The 23,308-nt window shown below is 49.4% G+C and overlaps 1 protein-coding gene across 5 annotated transcripts in view; it reads left to right on the top strand.

The window, feature by feature from the left end:
* SMAD3 (SMAD family member 3) overlaps nt 1-23,308 on the top strand; it is a 115,360-nt gene that overhangs the window by 38,656 nt on the left and 53,396 nt on the right. Inside the window, exon 1 of one of the 5 annotated variants that reach the window (XM_060152861.1) lies at nt 8,094-8,137. The exons of the other annotated variants lie outside the window; for them this stretch is intronic. The gene's annotated coding sequence lies outside the window, so the exon portion shown is untranslated. Of the gene's footprint in view, nt 1-8,093; nt 8,138-23,308 lie in introns of those variants that run through there. 5 annotated transcript variants of the gene reach the window in all.

Raw genomic sequence — 23,308 nt, forward strand, 5'->3', positions numbered from 1 at the left:
CCACCATCCCCTGAGATGCCTGAGCCAGACTTCAGGAGGAGTCGTCCTCTTGCCCCCCTCCCCCCTTGCCCCACCCTCCAGTCCATCACCAAGCCCTGCCCAGTCCTGCATCCAAAAATGTCAGCGTCCGTCTGCTCCCCTGTCTCGACTATGCCTTCCTCATCCAGATCAGGGTCTCTCTGGCCTAGCCTGCCTCCCACCTGGTCCCTCTGCCTGCATCCACCTCTCCCCCAGGCCCATTCTCCACCAGCAGCCAGAGTGATCTCTGGCACATCTGCTGAGAAGCGCTCAGGGGCTTCCTGTTGCCTTGAGGGTGAGGGTCCGAATCCCTAAGGCTGTGGGGTCTGGCCCTAGCCTGCCTGTCCGACCTCTACTTCCAGTGGGCTCCCATGCCCCCTCTGGCCTTCTTAAACTTCCTTCCTCAGGGCCTTTGCACGTGCTGTGCCTTCTGCCTGGAATACTCTTTCGCCCCGGTTTCCAGCTGGCACGTGTGAATCAGGTCTCAGCTTAACTATCATCTCCTAAGAGAGACCCCCTTGATGCCCCTCCGTTTCATTATACCTCCTGCTACACTCTCGTGGCATGCTGTTCTTTTCATTCAGAGAGCTTCCCCAGTTTGTAGTTTTAATTCTGGGTGCTTATTTGTTTCCTGTCTGTCTTCCCCTCCCCTCGAGGGCAGGGCCCATTTCTTCTATTCTCTGCTATGCCCAGGGCCCAGGACCCAAGAGCGCAGTAAATATTTGCAGGCATGAATGGTATGTGGAGGACATGTCTGCTGGTGCTGCCATTGCCCCAGCACCCGGATTCCCTTGGGATCTGTCCCCAGCTTTTCAATCCCCACTGAGTGGCCACTGAGCAGCGGGCTCTTCCTGGCTTCGCTCCTCTGGCATCAAAACTTACCAGTCCCACATCTCAGTCTTTTGCAAGGTGACACTTCATCTGACTACCTAATTCACACTAAGGCGTTAATGGTACTAATGACATAGTGCTTATTATTACCCTAGGGGATGCAAAATGATGGTATCAAAACATATCATTCCCCAGTGGTTTAGAAACTCTCCGGTTAACTTCCCAGAGAGTCGGAGTAGAGTCTGGTCTCCTTAGCCAGGATGACAAGGCCCCATGTGCACGTTTGGCTTCCATCTACTTCTGCAGGTCCCCGAGCCTTAGTCATCATACTCCCTTCCACCCCAGTACCCAGCACAGTACCTGCCATGGGCAGGCCCTCAATAAATGTGTACTACGTGAATTTAAAAGAAGTTGATTTTAATGACTCATGCTTTAACCAAGGCTTTTGGTGTCATTAGTCAGTGTTTAGACCTTGGATGTGAGAGGAGTGACAAATGATGGGAATTTCAAGCACAGTGACCATGATAGTGCCAGGAGAGAGGTAGCTTTATCTGGGTAGAGGGGGTTGGCGTTTCAGAGCCCCTAGATCCAGATCTCTCCTCCTGCTGTACCAGTCACGTCACTTAAGCAACGTGTCCTTCTGCCCAGGATGAGGTTTAGCATCTCTGCTTTCCAAGGTGCCAGAGGAGGTGAAAGTCTTGTGACCACATCCTCCTACTCGTCTGATGCAGTTTGTGGTCAACTGCAGGTTGAGGCCAGTGCGGCAGCAAAGGGCTAGAAATAATCCCTGATGGGAGAGCGGCTTCCCCGGCCCCCTCCTGCCCCTCTGAGCCCTGCCAAGGTCACGTTGGTTTGCATAGCCCAGGCACTGACCATCTGACTGAGGTTACTGCAAGACAAGGCCTCCTTGCCTCCACTTCAACCCCGCCCCATCATCATCTTTTCCCCGTCATGTGGATGTGGCCCGAGAAAGCAGGAAGAAAGGAGGAGCCATTCAGCTTGGGTTTAAGAAAACCCTCCTTTTTGATTTGTCTTAGTGCTGGTTGCAGAGAGAGTGGCAACTGTTGTTTAAAATACGTGGGTAGTTTTGGCTTAGTTTAGTTCTTGGAAGGGAGGATTATCTGGCCTGAGGCTTCTATGACACTGACATCAGGGTTGCAGTCATCCTCGCTCACCTGGAGGATGAACCTCCCGGCCTTGGGCACTCCCCCTGTAGCCTCCCCTCCCACTCCCTTGGATCTGCTCTCCCCACTTGCCCAGGGCAGTCTCTCTAAGGCACAAGGCTTGCCCTGGCACTCCCTGCTGAGAAGCCATCCTAGCGCCCAGCGCCTCGGGGTTACTTCAGCTTGTCCCTCGGGGTCTGCATGATGCCTCTCATCTCCTCTCACTCAGCCTTGCCCTCGGTGGCTCTGGTAAGGAGCTTTCCAACCTGGCAGCTGGAGACACTCTTGAGGTTCCACATTTGCTGCAAATGTCAGGGATTCACATGGACCCTGATATCATCTGTGGGGTGACCGATTTCAAGTACAGCTGCCATCCTGGGAGAGATCTGTGCAAATCGTTGGAATGCACAGTGGTCACTCTTTGCCCATCAAGGTTGAGAATCCTCACTCTGACTTGAGTTCTGCATGCCTTCCCCACCCTTCCCCAGGCTGTTTCTTGCCTCCTTGCTTTGCCTCATGCCCATGGAATGTCCCAAGCCTATTCAACTGGCTTCCTCCAAAATGTAATTCCATCTTGATCTCCTCCAGGAAACAGCCTCCAGACACCCCCTCCTCCCAGCCACTGCTCAGTGTCACCCCCCCCCCATCCCTGCTGAGCACACCTAAGTCTTAGCACAAAATCATGTGTTTCTGGGTCTTTCTTTTCAGTCCCGGACAGTGAGGCCCTAGAGGGCAGGGCCTCTAGGTGCTGACCTGTGGATCGGAGGCTGGCAGGGTGCTGGCATCTGGATCACTCATTACACATCACTGCTCTGGACTGCAGGGCGGTCTTGCCTGTGTGAGCTCTGTTCTCTGGACTGCACTGGTTCTAAACTGAGCTTTTGGCCCTTGCGTATGCCTTGTGGCTTATGACTTAATACACTGAAATAGACAGTTGTGCTTCCTTTTCATTTGGGAAGAAGGGAAAATAGTGGAAATCTAGAGAGTTCACTCATCTGGAGGTTAAGATAAAGTTTGAAGATCAAAGAAGCATTACTTATTATGAATATTAACATAATTCCAGGCTTGTTTGAATGTAAGGCATCTTTTTTCGTAGGTTCCAGCATTTCTTTGTCGATGATTTTTCAGCAGTTAGTTGTGATTTTAGTGTTTTCTTCAGGGGGGGTGAGCTCACGTCCTTCAACTCCGCCATCTTGAGCTAATGGTCCCAGGCTTATTTTCCATTGGTTGGTCTTTGTCTCACAGTTAGGTTCTCCTTGAAGGTAGAGGGACCAGTTCAAATTCACCGTCATGTCCTCTGAACCTAACACCGTGCCAGATAAGAGAGGGGTCACATAATAAATACTCGTTGAATGAATGCATGGGACGAATCTGCACTTTGGAGTTTTAACTGCTTGGTGATTAGAAAATTCTCATGGGTTTGTAAGACACAATTTCCATTGTAAATTCTTTGTGTGTGGGAATGCTTTTTGTGCAGAATGCTCGCCTGGACTGAAAAATGCTTTGTGGTAGCAGTTTTGAAAAAATTGAGTTGTTTTGCTCTGATTGAAGCTGGGTGACCCAGTGTTAAGTCTCTGGAACCCTCTGGGACAGTGACCCTCATCTGTAAAATGGGTGGGAGGCGGCAGTGGACCACGTGGCTTCCAAGAGCCTCCTGCTCTCCTGCGGCCGTGTAATTCTCACATCCTCCTCTTTGGCGATTGGACACTGATCGTGTCCCCAAGGATTCATGCACAGAGTTGGAATTCTCCCCCGGCCTCTTTGACTGTGTTCCAGCGGGTGGAATGCCTCGTTTCTCAGTAGCAGAGAGAAATGTTAGTGTGGGGTTAGGAAAGCGAGCCAAGAGCCCTCGAATAATTAAAACACACACGCACACAAAGAAGAGCGGGAGGGGGAGAAACACGCCTCATGGACGGGGGATGAGTAAAACCCAATGGACTGAGAAAGCCTCAGCGCTGAACTTCACATGACCCCGCCTACTGCCTGCTGTTGGGGACACCCGCGTGCCCCCTGCGCACGGCCGGCCTCTGATGTCAGCGGCCCCACAGGAAGCAGCGCTGCCGTCAGCCTGGCGGAGCGTGTGAAGCCGCGCCCCCCGCCCCTGCGGCCCAGTTGCCACCCACCCGTGTTTCTGGGTAACACGCAGCCACACAGCTCCCAGGCTAGTTGGAGGGGGACACCCACCCAGTGCTCTCAAAAAACAAAACCTCAACCCACTGGGGATGTCCACGCAAGAAAGAGAGGACCAAGAGAGAATTTCTGCTTTTTAGACGTTCTCTGCTGAGATCAGCAGATTTCCTTTGGGGATGGTGTTACCCCATGCTTTCTGAACTCTCCTAGGTCACCCGTGAATGAATGAATGAATGAATGAACTCGTTTATTGCTTGGGTGTATATCCGTGAGACGTTGGGGGAGTAGGAGTAAATACAATGTTGTCTCTGCCCTTGGACTTCAGTTTGGTTGGGGGATGAGACTCAAACATGCAGTGGTCTACGGGGCTCCAATTAAGGTATATGCAACGGAACATCAAGAGAATGACCACTTCTGATGAGGAGGGAGGGTCAGGAATGCCCAGCTAGGTTTCCCCGGACCGCAGCCCACAGCAGGCTATGTCAGAAGGTTTGACTTAAGAGGACAGTGGGTTTGGCCAAACAGAATCGCACGTATATAAACAGTGATGGAAAGCTAACAGCACCTCGGGCTGTCCCCTTCCTGGGTGACAGGGTTTACCTCCCGGTATTGTAAAACTTCGAGGAAAGAGCGAGAGGGAAAAGGACTGAGTTTGTTGGTATATGTACAGCCCCTCTGCCGCTGGTGCACTGAGCATCTGTGGGGTCTAGACCCTGCCCTTGACTAGCTGCAGTCCGGAGGGGAGGTACCCTACAGTCCTGCAGCCTCATTAAACAACTACATAATGGTTAGCTCTATACGATCCACCTTTTTGTGAGATACACTTTTTATTTTGGAATAACTGTAGATTTACAGAAACATTGCAAAGATGACACGGGGAGTTCCCATGTACCCCTCACCCAGATTTCCCTGGTGTTAACATCTTACGTTACCGCAGTACCTTTGTCAAAATTAAGAAACCAGCATCAGTGTGTCACTGTTGGGTTTTTTGGTTTGTTTGTTTGTTTTTGCGGTACGCGGGCCTCTCATTGTTGTGGCACAGGCTCCGGACGCGCAGGCTCAGCGGCCATGGCTCACGGGCCCAGCCGCTCCACAGCATGTGGGATCCTCCCGGACCGGGGCATGAACCCGTGTCCCCTGCATCGGCAGGCGGACTCCCAACCACTGCACCACCAGGGAAGCCCAGTGTGTCACTGTTAATACAACTCCAGACTTTATTCAACCAACCTTAAAAAGAAAACTTTAAAAAGTTTTATTTGCATATATACCATGAAATTTACTCTTTTAAGGTGTACAATTCGTTGATTTTTAATATATTAACAATTCTATAACCGTTACTCGTATCTAATTTTAGAACATATTTATCCCCCCAAAAGAAACCTCATACCCATCAGAAGCCACTCCTCAATCCACCTCCCACCCCCCAGCCCTGGAAACCTAATCTACTTTGTCTCTGTGGATTTGCCTCTTTTGAACATTTCATATAGATGGAATCATACAGTATGTGGTCGTTTGCAACTGGCTTCTTTCACTTAACATAGTGTTGTCAAGGTTCATGTTGTGGCATGTATCAGTACTTCATTCCTTTTGATGGTCAAATAAAATTCCATGGTATGGCTATATCACATTGTGTTTATCCATGTGTCAGTTGATAGGCATTTGGGTTTTTTCTACTTTTTGGCTATTAATAATACTGCTGTGAACATTGGTGTAAAAGTTTTTGTGTGGTCATGTTTTCATTTCTCTTGGGTACATCTCTAGTAATTCTACACCTACATCTCTAGGTGTAGAATTACTGGGTCATTTATTACTTTATGTTTAACTTTTTGAGGAACGGCCAGATTCTATTCCAAATGGTGGTACCGTATTACAAATCCCACCAGCAGTGTTTGAGGGTTCAAGTTTCTCCACCACTTGTTATTGTCTGTTTTATTTTAGCTCTCCTACTGGGTGTGAAGTGGTATCTCACTGTGGTTTTGATTTGCATTTCCCTAATGACTAACGATACTGAGCATCATTTCATGTGCTTATTGGCCGTTTGTCTCTGTTATAAAAATGTCTATACAGATCCTTTGCCCATTTTTTAACTAGGTTGTCGTTCTTTGGCTGAGTTGTAAGAGTTCTTTATATATTCTGGGTACAAGTTCCCTTTTTAGATAGATGGTTAGCAAATATTTTCTCCCATTCTGTGCATTGGCTTTTCACTTTCATGATGGTGCCCTTCTAAGCAAAACCTTTTTAATTTGAATGAAGCTGAATTTATTTATTCTTTTCTTTTGTTGCTCTTGCTTTTGGTGTCATCTAAGAAACCATTATCTAACCCAAGGTCATAAAGATTTACTCCCTCGTTTTCTTCGAAGAGTTTTGTAATTTTAGCTCATATATTTAGGTCTCTGGTTCATTTTTATTTAATTTTTGTACATGATATGAAGTAGGGGTCCGGCTCCTTGTTTTGTATATGGGTATCCAGTTGTTCAAGCACTATTTGAAAAGACTGTTATTTCCTCACTGGAGGGTCTTGGCATCCTTGTCAAAAATTAACGACCATAAATGTAAGGGTTAATTTCTGGGCTCTCAATTCTATTCCATTGATCTATGTGTTCATCCTCATGCCAGTCAGGATTACTGTAGTTTTGTAGTATTAATCAACTTTTTAGATGTATTTTTTATAATGTACCTTGTTCTAAAAAGAATTTGAGGTAACTCTCAAATACAGTGAATAAAAAGGGATAGAGATAGACAAGGAAATTAGGGGAAGAGGAGAAAAGGATTGGAAAATAAGATGAGATCAAAGGTAATGTCAGTATACAGTATGGTGTGTTATAAAATTTTGTGAGATTGTTAGATATGGCCTGCATATTTGGCTCTGAGCTTCCTGGCAGTCGAAGGTAAAATGGAAATGTGACCTGACAAGAGTAACATAACCTGTCCATGAGATTTAAAAAAAAAAATTTTTTTTTTTCCTGAGGGAGAAATCCAGCATTCTCAGGGACTTCAACATGAGAGAATTTCTCCTGGAGGTCTCAGGAACCAGAGATTCTTGAGCGCGTAATTGTTTCAGTTGTGTTAGTTCTGTCCGTTTAGACGGATAGCTCTTTGGAGGCAGGAACTGGGTCTTATTTCCCTCACATCCCCGCATCGTGCTGAGGACCGGACATAGAGGTGCTTAAAAAAATCTTGATTGAATTCTTTGTAAAATTCAGAATGTTTATTACATCCTTTGGTGACATTTCTACAGTCGGGTTAGGATTTGTTGAGGCTCATTTGCAGGTAGAGAAATGAAGTACTTGCCCTCCTGGCCGCGTTGTAGAAGGCTAAGCAGTGTTAAGTACCGGGCGGCTTTGCTCTGAGAGTTGGCAGTGACCTAGAAGGGAGGCAGCGTTGCTTCACCCATCTTGGAGTCCACCCACCTTTCCAGCTCCTCAGTGCCGGAGCATCCTTTCTGTTCACTCTTTCTGACATGCCTTCCAGCTTCCCTGCCTGATGGAAAAATCCAGCATGTCTGAGGGAGGTCCTGGCCCAAACCGGACAGCTTCTGGTAGAACTGGGGCCACTGCCACCTATGGTTGTGCTTTGGCACAGGTGTGGTTGCTCTACAAAGAGGCCCACCCAGACAGGCTCCCTCACAGGGGACGGCAACAAGCCGCCTTTAACTGACTACACGTGTCATGCTGGGTGGCCCCCTCCATCCCATCCCCAGTAAAGGGCTTTACTATTTTTTGGTAGCATCCTTTTTTTTTTTTTTTTTTAAAATAGATTTGAACACCAGCCTCTAGGGGAGGTTCTTATTTTACAGTTTACAGATGGGGAAATGGAGGCTCAGAGTGTGTTAGCCACTTGTTCTAAGTCACACAGCTAGTGACATGCCAAGGGATGACTCCAGCCCAGGGAATCCTGACTGATTTCATTCTCTCCTTCCTTTTCTCACGGCTGGTCCCAGTCTTGATCTAATTTAGGGGGTGTGAGAGGCCAGCACTCTTTCTGCCTTTGGACAGGTAAGTGCAGTTTCCTTTACAGTTACATTTGCCTCTGTGGGGGCAGGTGTCAACAAGCAGCCCCCCAGGGGTCACCCTCTGCACTGTTGGCCTTGTGCTGGGAGCAGCCTTGTAATCATGTAAGAATATAGACATCTGATTACCATCTATGGCTTACAAAGACCGTTTCTCGCCTGCAGTCTTATTTAAGCCTGGCCACAGTGAAGGAGGCAGGATGGGTGCTGTGCCTGTAGGGATGCTGAGTTGCCTGGGGTCACCAGGTGGTCAGGGTCAGAGGTGGGCTTAGAAACCAGTTCCTGACTCCGGGCCCAGTGTTCTGCCCCCGCACTGGAACAGATGTGTGTCACGTCACGCCAGCAAGCTGAGAATTCCTGGAACTCTGGCTGCCGTGAGCACCGCCGGGAGCACCTTGGCGCTTCGTTACCTGCATGATGAGGCAAAAGGAAAGTCTCTTCTCCCCCGGAAGTGAAGTCTCACCCACACTCGTGGATTTCTTTGTATCCTTCCAGCGCGTCACTGTGTTCTCAGAACAGAGCAGGCAGAGTAGAATCAAATTGCAGGCAGAGCGTGGCCTCCCCTGAGTATCTATTAGGATGGAAACATGATGCTGGACAACAACCACGAAACCAAGTTGTTTTGATTCATCCTGGAGGTCATTGGGTTCCCAGGTCTGTCTACCTGGGTCTCCAAATCCCCTGTGTGCTCAGAGCTGTGCTAGTTGCCGAAGAATCCAACAGGAAAACTCCATCACCCTTTTGGGGGCACTTTTGTCCTAGTCTCGACCGTGCACCTGATCCCAGGTGAGAGACACGTGTCCTCTGAGCCACGGTTTTCTCATCAGCGAAGTGGGGATGAGGATGTCCGGTAGCCTCTATCCTGGAGTGATGTTGAGGCTGAAATAAGGTTTAATGACATGAACTCACTGGTGGCTGTGAGAGAGGAAGACAGGGAGGGAGCCTGATAGCTGCAGGCAGGGAGACCTGATTCCGTTTGGGGAAGGAGTGGTGGTCAGGGAAGCCTTCCTGGAGGAAGTGACATTTGAGCTGTAGTCCAAAGGGTGAATAGGGGTTCAGTGAGCTGAGCAGATGGCTTCTCACCCCTGGGGAAATGACCCAGCCAGCTAGCTTTCTGCTTCATGGTTGTAGAAAAATCTTATGACTAGAGACGATGCTATGTCTGATTTGGAAAGCGAGGGTCAGGCAGTAAGAAAGCAATTGAATGCAATGTTTATCTTGAAAAAAGTTGTAAACTGCTTGGAAATCCCCATGCTCACTTCCTCCAGGAAGCCGTTCTGGACTCCCCAACCCAGTTCTCCTGGGCCCTCCATCTCCCCAGCACCCAAACACACGCTCTGTGAATGTGTCTTTGCCTCTCCTTTTTGGCTCCTTGAGGTCTGAGGCCATGGCTGGCCTGTCTTGTAGAGTAATTGGGGAGAGTAGTAGTCCATTTTGGATGCATAAAGTTCGTGGAGGCCTCACAGACTGAAAATGCTGATTAGGACCCACACTCAGGTCTTTTGACCTCAAATCCAGGCACTTCCTGCCACACCAGCCTCACTCAGGTGGTGACCCTGGGCTCTGCCCAGAAGGAACTAGTTGGCAGGGCTTTGTTCGGTCAGACCTGGAAGGTAGAAGAGAGTCACTGTCAGAACCAGCAGCTCAACTCCTTCGTTTCACAGAGGAGGAAGCCATGTGCCCCAAAGCAGAAGTGATAGTGGGGCCACCCTCAGGTTCAGCTCCCGGTCCCCCAAGCCCCAGCCCCATGCAGCCCTCATTGCACAGAGTGGCCGTCCCCTTCTGATTATTAGGAAGTCACGAGGTCCCTAAGTGGGGTTAGAGCAGGTGGTGCCGGGCGTGAGACTCTGGTGGGTGTGAGGATGTTTCCCTTCCTGCTGGGAAGCCCTCCAAGTGCATGTGAAAGAGATGTGGTTTATCGAGCACAGATTTTCAAACCTTTAGAGAGCTCTGTTTGCTTTAAAATGCCTGGAGACATGATCAAGTAGTGATGTTTTAGTGACAGTACAGAAGGCATAGAACGCCGAGCACAGCACAGAGATCATTTATAGCAAGAACTCCTTATTAAGAGTCTGAAATTCAGCCTTTCACCATGCTTGTGGTGGGCGCTGGTCCCGTGCCTGGCACAGTGCGGGGTGCCCTCAAACTCACAGCAGGGGGAGAGGAGCACATAACGCACCGTCCAGCGTGGGGACTGCGGTGGGGACTCAGGGAGGGGCTGTCCAGCTCCGCGGTGAGGGGAATCTTGAGAAGGCAAGCAAGAGTGAAAATAGGGATCGAGCTCCCCCCTTTTTTTTTAACATCTTTATTGGAGTATAATTGCTTTACATTGTGGTGTTAGTTGCTGCTGTATAACAAAGTGAATCAGCTGTACATATACGTATATCCCCATATCCCCTCCCTCTTGCGTCTCCCTCCCACCCTCTCTATCCCACCCCTCTAGGTGGTCACAAAGCAGAGCTGATCTCCCTGTGCCATGTGGCTGCTTCCCACTAGCTATCAGTTTTACGTTTGGTAGTGTATATATGTCCATGCCACTCTCTCACTTCGTCCCAGCTTACCCTTCCCCCTCCCAGTGTCCTCAAGTCCATTCTCTACATCTGACTCCTTATTCCTGTCCTGCCCCTAGGTTCTTCAGAACCTTTTTTTTTTTTTTTTAGATTCCATATATATGCGTTAGCATACGATATTTGTTTTTCCCTTTCGACTTACTTCTCTCTGTATGACAGACTCTAGGTCCAGCCACCTCACTACAAATAACTCAATTTCATTTCTTTTTATGGCTGAGTAATATTCCATTGTATATATGTGCCACATCTTCTTTATCCATTCATCTGTCGATGGTTGCTTCCATGTCCTGGGTATTGTAAATAGAGCTGCAATGAACACTGTGGTACATGACTCTTTTTGAATTATGGTTTTCTCAGGGTATATGCCCAGTAGTGGGATTGCTAGGTCGTATGGTAGTTCTATTTGTAGTTTTTTAAGGAACCTCCATACTGTTCTCCATAGTGGCTGTATCAATTTACATTCCCACCAACAGTGCAAGAGGGTTACATAGGCAGAACACTCTATGACATAAATCACAGCAAGATCCTTTTTGACCCACTTCCTAGAGAAATAGAAATAAAACCAAAAATAAACAAATGGGACCTAATGAAACTCAGAAGCTTTTGCACAGCAAAGGAAAGCATAAACAAGACGAAAAGACAACCCTCAGAATGGGAGAAAATATTTGCAAATGAAACAACTGACAAAGGATTAATCTCCAAAATTTACAAGCAGCTCATGCAGCTCAATATCAAAAAAACAAACAACCCAATCCAACAATGGACAGAAGACCTAAATAGACATTTCTCCAAAGAAGATATACAGATGGCCAAGAAGCACATGAAAGGATGCTCAACATCACTAATCGTTAGAGAAATGCAAGTCAAAACTACAATGAGATATCACCTCACACCAGTCGGAATGGCCATCCTCAAAATATCTACAAACGATAAATGCAGGAGAGGGTGTGGAGAAAAGAGCTCCCCTCTTTAGAGAGCGTTCCTGACCAGCATTAGAGTAAAGCAAGTCTAATGTGTTTGATGTTCACCAAAAAGATAATACCCCATTGTAGAGGGAGGGAGGGACTGGGGCCAGCAAACTCTGGCCCGAACGCGTCTCACTTTTATGCCAGACTAGACTCTTTTGCAGGGAGGAGATTGATTTGTCACAAAGAACTCCCCCAGCCCCTGCAAAAAAAAGAGGTCTGCTTAGTGCCTTTTTCTAGGAGGTTTTCATCCAACCTAGGATGCAAAATACCAGTTTCAAACATCCAGGTAAGGCTTTGTGCTCTCTCAGTGTGATATGGGGATGCTGAGTGCTGATGACCTCATGGGATAAAAAGGCCGGTTTCCTGAACTGTTTTTCAAGACGTCACCCCGCATGCTGCCTTCTCAGTGGTGCCTTCCTCGGGAGCCCCGGCCCCGTGAGATCTGCCCTTTCTCTGAGATTCGTAATATTTCTTCGTTGGGTCCCCCTTGAACCCAGGGCCGTGCATCTCCCGTCGTGCCATGCACAGAAGAGGCGCTGACTGCCAGTGCACGACAGTGACTGTTTTCGGAGCTCCTGGCACGGGCTACGTAAACCGGGCAGCTGGGTGGGTGAGTGTGGAGTTGTGGGCAGGGATCTGAGCTGAGATGCATGTTTGTGAGTCATTATCGTATGGATGAGGCCAGGTTGGGGAAGGTGCGAGGGTGGGACGAGAAGGAGGCCAGCACCCGAGGGACAGCCACCTTCGGGGGACAGGGAGAGCGAGGCAAAGCAGGACAGCGCCCAGGGACACTGAAGGTGTGGTGACGAGGCCCACTAGCGAGAGGAAGGGAACAGCGCTGTTAAATGTAGCAGAGGAGCCAGGATGCTAAGGTGTGCAAAGCACGTGTTTCGGATTTTGTGACTTGGAGGTCACTAGTGGCCTTGGTAAGGGGGGTCACAGTGGCAGCTGGGGCGGAAGCCCACGCAGTGAATCCCAGAGTGAACAGGAGGTGAGGAAGGGGAAACAGATGGCGTGGGTTACTCCTGCTCCCACTCACCAGGGCAGGGAGGACAGCCACCGGGCGGGAGCTAGACAGGGACCTAGGTCAGGGATGACCCATGGGAGGGGAGAGCCTTGAGTGATTTCACGGGCCAGCTGAATGGGATCACTGGTTAAGGAGGTACATAGAACCCAGGCCGAGTTGTACTCAGACTCACCAAAGGCACCTATAAACTTCAGACCAATGCACACTTGGGGGAATGGGGCAAATGGGTTATTTTATAAGAAGTTTACAGTATAAAGGCAAAATTGCCTAAGATAGCTTCTGAGAGTAAAAACTCAAGGCAAGTTGGTATTATTAAAGTGAAATAACATAGGTTGGATTTTTCTAGTAATTTCAAAGGGTAAAGACTTCGGGTTAGCAAGCCTCTTGTATCTATCTCACTAGGAGTTTTTTGTTGTTGCTTCTTTTTGTCAGTACCAGCCATGCACCCTGGCATAGATGGGGTGCTTTATGGGGGAAAGAAAAAGAGTGTGGGGCAGACCTTGCCCCGAGTGAGGCATGGAGGTGGCCAGAGCCCCTGGCAGCCCAGGCAGACCTGCAGTGACTTGGAGTTGGACATGGGGTGTCAAGGATAACAGTCTTAGAAGCGTTCCGTGCTCTCTCTTTGGATACACGAGCGATTTTGGAGATCCCTCTATGTAGCCAGCTCACCTTGAAGGTATAAAGCATGGCCTCTGTCTGGGTGACATTAGTATCTGAAGGGGAGGCCTGGCAGAATGTCCACAGTTAGGATGATTGACATCACGGGGCTAAGACTAGGTCCTGCCGCAGGATGGGATGGAGGGTGCAGACAGGTGGGCTGGGAGGAGGCCGGAGGTGGAATGGGGTTGCCCGGGGGATGCTCCGCGGGGAGGATGGGAACATGGTCCTGGGCATGGCCCTGGATCCTCTAGGTAAGGAGTCAGGCCTGGGAAAGTTCAGAGGCTTTCTTAGGCTTAGTGTAGTGGCAGCTTTGGGACTTGAACTACAACCTCCTTTTATGGAAACTGCATTTTGCTGTGGTCTCTAGACGGCCTTGAACTCTCACTTGCTAGGTTGGAACTACTCTGTCTCACCTGCTTTGAGATGGCATCTGTAACGTAGTGAAGAACCCTGGAGGACTCCCGTGTCCGTGTCTGTGCAGAGGCTGCGCAGCTTCCTGCGGCCCGGCCCCCTGGGTCCCGGCCGAGGGGCGGGAGGGCAGCTGGCCGGCCAGCCCCACTGAGTCACACTCTGGCGTGGGGCCCGGCGGGGATTTCCACGCGGCCCGTGTTGTCTTCTCCTGTTTCCTGTCGGGCTCTGACGCAGGCTGCCTGCCAGTGGGCGCCGGGGGGCACGCCCACCCGCCCTGTGACCCCCCCCCACCCCGCCAGGCCCTGTGGGCGGCTCCCCAGCCCGCGGCCTCTGCAGGGTGTGCCTCGGGGCTGGGTGGGCAGCTCCCTCGAGGGCCCCCGAGAGGCTGCACGTGGGCCGGGGGTGGCTGCCCGTCAGGATGGAAGGTTTTGCTGAGTGTGAGAGCTTGCTCGGGGGGTAGTTTGTACTGGGCGTTGAGGGTTATAAAAACCCAGCTTGGCCTAAAACGCCCTCTCTATCTGCTGACAAGAACATTTGTGAAGAAAACAAAACTTTTAAGCCATGCCGTTTACACGCTTGTGGAAATGATTCCTATAGTATATCTGATTGCTTTAGGTTTTTCTAAGCTATCCGTGTATCTATCTGTCAGCTTCCAGTGCCTCCATTTCTCGATGTAAGAATATTCTGCTTAAAAAAAAACCTCCATCAGTGGGATCTCTGTATATTCATGCATTTTTCCTCCTGAACTTACTGCTTCCTATGTACTGTTCTAGGCAGTTTACAGATGTTAGATTTCATATCACTACAGTCAAAGGCTATGTTATGTAGTAACCACTACCCACAGATGGCTATTTAAATATCAGGTAATTAAGTACAATTTAGAATCATAGTGATTTAGTCCTCAGTCACAGTGGCCACATTTCAGGGCCTCAGTAGCCCCGGGGGGCCAGAGGCTACCGCATTAGACAGCCCAGAAGAGGACATTTTCATCATTACAGAAGATTCTAGCCCTGATCCAGGGTCTGATTTATAGATGAGAAAACTGAGTCCCATAGGGGTTAAGCCGACTTGTTTACTTGTAGCCAGTAAATGGAAGAGCTGGAATTTTAATCCAAATCTGCCTATCCCAGAGTCTCTACACTTTTTTTTTTTTTAGAGAGCATGTTTATAATTAATATTTCAGTGCATTCACATACCAGCCCTTTTGTTGAATGAACACACGAGACATTTTCATTTTACAAATCAGGAAACTGAAGGTTATACTTATTTTTTTTCCTTCTTAGAGAAGAGAAATTGACCCGTAGCTTCAGGGACTCTTCAGGTAGCCCTGGGGTGCTGTGAGGCTCCGCTCTTTCGCCCTTCCCCTGAACCCCATCCAGCCGTGGGGGGGGCAGGCTTCTGTTGGTTTCCTCACCAGAGTTTGGGAGTCAGCAAGCTAGGTTTGCTTTCCCCACAGAAAATCCTCCGGCCTATTTCCTGTTGTAGGGTTTATGGATGTTGGTGATCTCTTGGGGATTTTTGCCTTTTGTTAGAGCCAAAAGAGGTCTTGGGAGATACAGACTCGTTTCATGGCCCAAAATCCTGAGGTACAGAGCGGTGAGGGCACTTTGAGCAGAACTGGTTCTTAAACTTTTGTTTTCAAGCCAGGATTTATCTGATAATCTTAAAGTAATCACTCCATGGACAAGGATAGTTGTTTCATGAAGAGAAGAACACTGCAGTTACTTGCCCTGTGGTCTGAGACAGCACAGTGGGGTGGAGAACAACAGGGCTTTTGGGGTGAACAGACCAGGGTTCAAATCCTGGCCCTGCCACTCAGAAGTTATGGGACTCTAGGCAAGAACTTCAACTTTCTGAGCCTCAGCTTCCTCATCTGTAAATTTAGGATAAAATAGCTCACTGGAACTGTTTTAAAGATGAAATTGTAACGTGTAAGATTTACAATTCCTGACATGTTGTAAATGCTCATTAAATGGTAGCCGTTAATATCATGACGATGTCATCACCTCCTTCCAGCATTTTAATTTTAGAGCATTGTGCCTAGTACGTTAGGTGCTCAGATATATGCCACAAAGTTGGGGAAGGCAGTAGAGTTATTTTGAAACAGTCTTTTAGTTACATGTCCAAATAATATACTCAGTGTTTTTCTGCAGCCCTTGGACTTCTTTTCAGGTCAAAGACCTCTAAATTGAAAGTGGTAAGTCCAACTGCTCACCTGGAAAGGTTTAATATCAACATCGCAGAGAGCCCAGAAAGTCTAGAAAAAGAGGGAAAATAGTGTATCCTGTTTTCCAACTTTTAGGATACCCTATGGAATAAGACTGAAACAAATCACTGGAAAATAGGTTGTCATCAATTTTGTCTTCAGGCTTTTTGTTCCTTGGAAAGAAAACATTGCCGGCGGCTGTCCTGGGGCGGCTAGGAGACCTGGCTGACCGCGCCTCTGCAGGTTACCAAGCTTGTTGATCTCTGCAGTGAGAATTCCCTTCATGATCTGGGCCTGAGTGGCTGGAGGGATCCTTAGTCTTAAAAAAGAATGTCTTACCTTTAGAGAAAACATCTCATTGAGGAAGAAGAAGGGACAGATACTTTCTGGAATTGTTTTCACAGGGAACTGGAGAAGGAAAAAAAGATTTCTGGTTATCCTTGGTTAATGAGAGTATTTATAAATCAGAATGTCTCATTACCCAGTATCACAGTTGATCAGGGCCTCACCTGTAACGATGTTTGACTGGAAATTAAACGTGGCTAGAGGGGACACCTCCAGCTTTTAATTTCAGCTTTCAAAGGTATACTTCCAGGTGTGACCTAGGAGCACCTTGAAAAAACCTCACAGCGCTGTTCCCAAATGAGGGTGCCTCTGGAGGGATTGGAAGGAAAGATGTGACAGCCAGGGGAAGGCTGGTGGCCAGAAGCTGGCCCTGACCTTGGTGAATTGACCTGGCAGCTGGGCCTGGCCTGACCAATTCAGAAACCTCATCTTGTGGGGCCCCAAGTCAGGACTGCGGCCTCCCACTAACTAGCAAGAAGCTGAAGCACAAATCAAGCCACTAGTTTATTTGTTGAAAAGTGTGACCACGGTGAGGTTCTAAGCAGGGCGTTCTCTCCTTGTGGGCACCCCACCCAGGAAGCCAAATGGTCAGAGGTGTGGGTGGATCGGGGTAAGGGGAGGAGGGAATCATGGGAAGCGGATTGGTTGAATGGCCTGGGGCCCCAGTGGCCGGGTGCATCCCTGTGCGCTGGGCAGGCCCCTCCCTGCCGGATGGTGCTTACACGGGCCCCCTTGCAGCTGCTTTTGCGCACCACCCACCTTCCTTCTTTAGGGATTAAGACCCACTCCAGTGTGTGTACAGAGAGCCCCTTTGAGGTGGCGTTGCCCATCTCTGCCTGGATCCACGATGTCTCCAAGTGGGATTAGCCTTCAGGGTACTTGTTTTTCCTCTTTCCCGGTCCCAGTGAACGCAGGAAGCCCTGACCTCACTGTTTCTGCCCAAGCCAGAAATCAGTTCTGCGACCTGGCCTCAGGCCCACTCTTGCAGCCCACCGTAGGTTAAGGCAGTAGGGACAAGATGATACGAATTAACTACTTTTTGTACTTTTTCCACTTCCTCGGGTCTTCTTACTTGAATAACCCAGCAGACACATCTGCAGTGGCTTTGCATCCAGAGTGCGTGGTAGTTATTTTTGATTTGAAATACGAAAAGCATTTTTTTTTTTAAAGACAACTGACTCTCTGAGTCATGCCCAGGGGAGCAAACGGCCTGAAATGTGAGCTGGTGCTTGCTGGAGGGGGATAACGGGAGAGGCTACCACTGATTCTACGGGCGCTGGGCTTAGGTCGCTGCGGGGATGAAGTGCGCTGACCATAAGAGCAACATGTGGGCTAGAGCCGCTGGTGGTGGGGTAATTTATTGCAGCCGCTCACCTAACCAGGAACCCCATGCACGCTGGGTTCCCACAGGACGGGGCGACTGCATGGAAACCCACACACGGGCCCTGTTGAGCAAGCGTGCTTGCGTAAGAGTGATCATATGTGGCAGGGTGGGTTATGTATAGGGGGATTTGTCACTGAGCAGCTATGCGTTGGACGAGCAGCCCCGGTATTTCTAGGGGGCTTGCTTGGTTTTTTTTTTTTTCTTTCGGTGGGTCCCCTCTCACCAGAAGTGTGGTTTAAGAATGTACGTAACTCCCATTTATCCAGCCCTTTATAGTTGACCTTCACAGCCTCCTTTGCATCTTAGTGCTACCCTGGGAGGGAGGTCAGGCCAGCTGTTATGATGCTTATATTTTTAAAAATTTATTTTATTGGAGTACTGTTGATTTACAGTGTTGTCTTAGTTTCTGCTGTACAGCAAAGTCATTCAGTTATGTGTATATATATATATCCTTTTCCATACTCTTCCATTGTGGTTTGGGGTTATCAGATGCAAACTATTGTCCACAGAACGGTTAAACAACAAGGCCCTACTATGTAGCAGAGGGAACTAGATTCAATATCCTGTGATAAACCATAATGGAAAAGAATGATGCTCATTTTATAGATGACGGATTGAGGGGGGAATTGTGATCCTTCATGGGTAGTAGAGCAAGGCCAGAGCGCTGTGCCCAGACCCCAGGCTGCTAGGGGTCCAGGAGCTCCTGCCTCCAGGCTCCTAGCCAGTTCCTAAAGATGTGGATTTCCTGGCCACTCCCTAGACTTGAAATGGAATCCCTGCTTGTAATGCACTCTGGGAATCTGCATTTAAACATGCTTCCTGGCGATTCTTTTTATTTATTTATTTATTTACGGCTACACTGGGTCTTCGTTGCTGCACGCGGGCTTTCTCTAGTTACGGCGAGTGGGGGCTACTGTTCGTTGTGGTGCGCTGGCTTCTCATTGCGGTGGCATTTCTTGTTACAGAGCACGGGCTCTAGGCGCATGGGCTTCAGTAGTTGTGGCACACAGGCTCAGTAGTTGTGGCATGTGGGCTCAGTAGTTGTGGCTCTTGGGCTCTAGAGCGCAGGCTCAGTAGTTTTGACACACAGGCTTAGTTGCTCCGCGGCATGTGGGATCTTCCCGGACCAGGGCTTGAACCCGTGTCCCCTGCATTGGCAGGCGGATTCTTAACCACTGCACCACCAGGGAAGTTCCCTGGTGATTCTTATGAACCTTCACACTAAGATGATCCAGTGGCTCTGCCCACTTAAACCTCCCACCTTAGCCTCTATCACCACTGAAATCATCTTAAGCTTGTATTCCGTGTTTGGGGCCAGTCTCCTCGCATGGTACGCCAGTTCCCCAGGGACAGGCTCCTTCCCTGTCTTGTCCATGGCTGTGTCCCCAGGACCGTGGACAGTGCCTGGCACACAGTAGGCCCTCAGTAAATATTTGACTGTTTTTCTCAGCTGTGTGGCTAGTGTCAGAGAGCTCAGGTGATGGTCTGACTGGGCAGGTTCACGTTTGCCTGCAGTATGACTGTGCGTGAACCGCATGGCCTTGCTGAGTCTTGGGGTCCTGGAGGGATGCACGCACCCGTCAGCCTCTCCCTTCCAGCTCTCCACATAGACTCACACACCCAGAGCGTTCCTGCTGGAGGTGGGCGCTCGGCAAAGGGCAGCTCGCTCCCTGACTCCCTGGTGTCTCCGTGTGAGCAGCGGGGTCATTATGACGGTCACTTTTTCCACTACCATCAAATGCCATCCGTTGCTCGCAGACAGACAAGGTGTAGGGCTGGACTCTGTGCCACCGGCTAAACACTGGCCACCTCAGCCCTCAGATTAAGACCAGACACCAGCATAAACCCAGGTGTCCCCATTCGAGGGCACTCGCCAGAGCCAGGTTCATGAATGGATGAGTAAACATTTACCCTGTCTGAGGTCGGATGTGAACCGTCTGCCAGGCGTTTTGTTTTTACTCTGCCTCCTCCCTCTCTGCCTGCTGCCCGCCCCCCCCCCCAAAGAAAACCGAGAGGTTGAGAGGTTAAGTGACGGGCTTGACACAGCCAACCATCCGCATGTCTGAGCCCTGCTCCTCCGGCAGGCGCATCCTCCTCCATGAAGCCCTCCCAAACTGCCAGGCCCACCCTGATCTTTCCCTGCATGGAGCACGACCTGCAGGCCATTTCTCCTGGCGAGCTCGGATGGGTTAGACAAGGAGAGGCCTGTTCCACATTCTCCATCTGTGTCCTCACGTTCGCAGACAGTGCTCGCTTGCTGGGGGGCTCCTGCCTTGTCCTTTATTTTTCAGTTCCTTTGTACCCTGTTTCGTGAGTGCCTTAAGATGCAGGGCTGTATCTTCTGGACCTTTAAAACTATTCCTTTGGTTCATTTCTACCTGCATCTTCTCACCCACCCATCCAATAACACTTACGGCCAGCTCGTTCTGCGTCCAGCTCGGGGCCTTTCCCCTAAGCCCTCATGCTGAAGAAGCAGCTTGTGTAAGGCCAGAGTGGATGGCCGGAGCCCAGAGGACAGCATGGCCTGGGAGTGGCAGGGAGGCGATTTTTAATGGGATTGAGCTTCTGAAACTTGGGGCTGCTCAGTCTTGCTGATGAGTTCCTCTGGAAAAATTACTCATCAGGCCCTTTGCTGTTCACTGTTTGTTTATTCCCAGGCTCCCACCTGCACCCCGGCCAGGAAGTTCATAGGCGACAAGATAGAATCACCTTCCCTATCACTCACCCCTTTTAAAATGTGACTCATTCTGAGCTAACCCAGCCCAGGCCAGATGCTGATAGAGTTATGCACGGACTCCCTTTGGTGGTGTGTCATTTCTGACTTGCTGGGAAATCCTTTGGTGGTGAGGTTGGGGATGGGAGGCAGAGCGAGGCTGGGACTGGAGCTCTTCCAGGATGGGTGTGATGGCGAGGCGCCACTTGAACAAGGAGTGGGGTCTCTGTGCCTTGGGTCCTATCTGTTGTCCCTGACCATCTGGTAGCCCTGGGCAAGTTGCTCAAACTTTCTGAACTTCAGTTCTGTTAATCTGTCAAATGCGGTTCCCGTAAGGATTAAATGAGCTGGTGTATATTTTTACCCTCCGATGTGGTTCCTGGTACACAGTGAGTGCTTGATCCTTTCTAAAATCTTAAGGCTTTATTCATCAGATCCTTAAGAGCATTTCAGTATGCACCTTGAGCACTGCGTGTTAAGCGCTATGGGGAAAAAAAAGAAAGCGCTAACAGGGGTCCTCTCTCCAGAAGGAATTGCAGTCTATGTAGGGAGAGAATAATGCCCACAGCACTAACTCCTGATTGCTCAGTATCCTGGAGCAGTGCCGTCTGATAGAAATAGGGTGCACTGCTACATATGTATTTTGGAATCTACTAGCCATGTTAAAGTGTAAAAAGAGAAAAGGTGAAATTAATTCAAATAATATATTTTATTTAATACAGTGTATCCAAAGGCATTATCATTTCAGCATGTACTCAATCTAAAGATTGTTACTGAGACATTTTACGGCCTTTAAAAAAAAATCATACTAAATGTTCGAAGTCAGCATGTCCTCTCCACTCACAGCACATCTCACTCTGGTCTGGCCACATTTCCAGTGCTCAGTAGGTATGTATGGCTGGTGGCTGCTGTACCAGACAGCACAGCTCTAGGATTTATCTGTTGGGTCAGCTAACAGCATCTGCCTTTTGGAGGGGAATCATTGTGCTCACAGGGGCTGTGATTCACTGTGGCAGCCGGTGAGGAGCAGAGTAGGGCTAGAGCTCGGGTCTCCTCCCCAATGGGAGCCGGAGACACTTGAATTCGCTGAGCGTCTGTTGTGTCCCAGGCACTGTGCTAGACACTCTACCCTTGTTATTCCGTTGAATTCTCACAGCAGCCTTGGGTGGTAGATGGATAGCATACGCAGTTTTACAAAGGAGGTAGCAGAGGCCCAGAGAGGCCAAGCAGCTTATCCAAGGCTGCACAGTCAGAGGTGGAGTTGGAATTTGGACCAGGGTCTGCTGACTCCAGAGGCTTCCATTCGCCTGTTTTTCCCTCTACAGAGAAAGAAAATTTGCACACAGCATAGCATTCAGGCCAAGTACTCAAGGAAAGCTCCAGGGCACAAGAGGGGCACGTGGCTAGCCTATTCAACAAGGGCTTTGGGACATCAGTTCAGAAGGCCTGGGTCTGCTTTGGTTGAGGTGATGTGTGTGTATAAGCAGCATTCCTTCTAATCACAGGTTCTTAAGCCAGAGGTGAGGTGGGGCTGGGGGACCCGTGATGTGCAGTAACTGGAGGCCAGAGCGCGGGGCGCTGCTCCTGCTGCCGCCTGGGAACGCCGGCCACTTCGAGAGGCTCCAAGCAGCTGAGACTTTGCTGCTTGGAGAAACCCCAGGAATTTGGGGAGGCTGGGATTGGGCAGGTTCTTGAACGCATGCGTGCATTCACGCCGCCGCTCACTCACCAAATATTTATTGAGTACGCGCTCTGGGCAAGAATTATTAGGTGTTACCTTGTCCTGCGTGGTATGCCTTTTACCTCCGAGGAGCCTCCCATCAGCATGGTTAGGCCACACGGCAACCCTCTGAAGTACGGGCGTTATCCACATTTCACAGTGCAGTCAGCTGAGGCTTCAAGAGGGGAGATCTCGTACAAGAGGTCAGATGGCTATTGAACGGAAGATACCGGCCCTCAGAACCAAGGGGTTTCGACTCATGTGTCCATCTTTCTGTCTGTGTAGCCAGCAGGCAGTCATTGAGCTCCTATTTGCCAGGCATTGAGCTACGTTCCCAGATTTCTTGGGTTTTGTTTGCAGTGTGTTTGTTTTGTGTTCTCTTTGAGCGCAATCACAAAGCTACCGGGTGCTGAATAGTGGCCGACGTCTGCTGTGTGCCAGGCACTGCGCACGGTGCTGGTTGCCATCGACTTCAGGGATTCCTCCCGGTGCTTTCATAAAGAGGAGGCAGCTGCGGCTCAGAGACACGGTGCTTTCTGAGGTCACACACCTGGTGGAGCTGGGATTTCAATCCCGGCCTGTCTCTCCAGAGCCCCCTTTCAGCCACTGCACCTTACTGCCTCTCTGTGACTGGGGTCCAGTACTGATCCCAACGTGAACCCCAGCTTCCCTCAGTCCCTTTTTGTGCCACCTTGTCTGACCTTCAGTTTTACCAACTGTAAAATGGGGGCAGGGAAGGCCAGTGTCACACCCAGCCAAAGTAGCGGAGACCGTGGCTTCCCTGGCATGGTCTGTGCCTCCCTCCAGGCAGGCCGCTGTCACAGTCTGACTTTATGGAAGGGTGAACGCAGTGGCATTTGCTGAGCTGCCGGTGGGATTGGGGAAAGCCCTCCGGGACCTCTTAATCTTCTTGCCAGAGAAAAACTATGTCCCATTCAGCCCATTTGAACACTTCCAGGCTTATAGCTGTCATCTTCCACACTCTTAACATGAGATGCCAATAGTATATTGCTGTTTTTTTCCAGAAAAAACTTAATTGGAAATTTTAATATATTTTTGGAGGGGTGGGCTGCGTTTCCATTTGCCTCTAAAAACAGTGAGAAGGAAAACAAAATATAATCTCATTGCCAGAAATTATGGAGCCAAATCTGAA

This window comes from Lagenorhynchus albirostris, chromosome 1 (genome assembly GCF_949774975.1).
Source record: "Lagenorhynchus albirostris chromosome 1, mLagAlb1.1, whole genome shotgun sequence".
NCBI lineage: Eukaryota > Metazoa > Chordata > Mammalia > Artiodactyla > Delphinidae > Lagenorhynchus > Lagenorhynchus albirostris.